Source organism: Rhagoletis pomonella, unplaced genomic scaffold (genome assembly GCF_013731165.1).
Source record: "Rhagoletis pomonella isolate Grant_MI unplaced genomic scaffold, Rhpom_1.0 Rhpom_scaffold_00006, whole genome shotgun sequence".
Taxonomy (NCBI): domain Eukaryota; kingdom Metazoa; phylum Arthropoda; class Insecta; order Diptera; family Tephritidae; genus Rhagoletis; species Rhagoletis pomonella.
In genome coordinates this window covers 45,088,384-45,089,482 of record NW_023458560.1, presented here as the reverse complement: position 1 = coordinate 45,089,482, position 1,099 = coordinate 45,088,384, and the positions used below count along the sequence as shown (strand labels likewise).

General features: G+C 21.7%; 1 pseudogene; it reads left to right on the top strand.

Moving 5' to 3' along the window:
• Positions 1 to 222: 222 nt before the first annotated feature.
• LOC118740809 overlaps positions 223 to 1,099 on the top strand; it is a 9,182-nt pseudogene continuing 8,305 nt past the window's right edge.

The window sequence follows — 1,099 nt, the reverse complement described above, 5'->3', positions numbered from 1 at the left end:
ATGGAAAGGGATTTTCTGGGGTTTATTCATTTAGTGGGGGTAAAATTCGTGAATATTTTATTTTAATACTTCATTGATTTCCTTTAAATTTATTAATCTTAAAAAGTGAAATTTGTATAGTTTGACTTTAAAATTTAAATAGTTTATTTAAAATATTGATTTGTGGTGTCAATGATATGATTTATGTCATTTTAAATTGTGAAAAAATATTTATCAATTTGTAGAATTAGATTTTTAATTTTATTTAGAATTAGAATTAATTTATTTATTTTTAGTTTGAAATTTTTATTAAGAGACTATTGTATTTTTTTGGAATGAGAAGTTATTTCATTAAATTCCTCTAGAATTGTAATAACTATTTTATTTGATTGAATAAGTTTATTATTTATATCTTTTGTTTTATTAATTGCTTCTTTAGTAATTTATTATAGAAAAGAATATATAAGTGGTGATATTAATATTAATCGTTTTATTATATTAGTTCTTATATTTGTATTATCTATAATATTATTAATTATTAGACCAAATATAATTAGAATTTTATTAGGTTGAGATGGGTTAGGATTAATTTCTTATTGTTTAGTTATTTATTTTCAAAATGTTAAATCTTATAGTGCTGGTATATTAACCGCCTTATCTAATCGTATTGGTGATGTCGCTTTTTTACTTGCAATTGCTTGAATATTAAATTATGGAAGTTGAACTTATATTTTTTATTTAGAATCAATGAAAAATAGAATTGAAATAGAAGTAATTGGAGGATTAATAGTATTAGCTGCTATAACAAAGAGAGCTCAAATTCCTTTTTCTTCTTGATTACCAGCTGCTATAGCTGCTCCAACACCTGTTACTGCTTTAGTTCATTCTTTAACTCTTGTAACTGCTGGTGTTTATTTATTAATTCGTTTTAATATTTTATTAAATAATTCTTTTTTAGGTCAATTATTGTTATTATTATCTGGATTAACAATATTTATGGCTGGGTTAGGGGCTAATTTTGAATTTGATTTAAAAAAAAATTATTGCTCTTTCTACATTAAGTCAGTTAGGATTAATAATAAGAATTTTATCAATAGGGTTTTATAAATTAGCTTTTTTT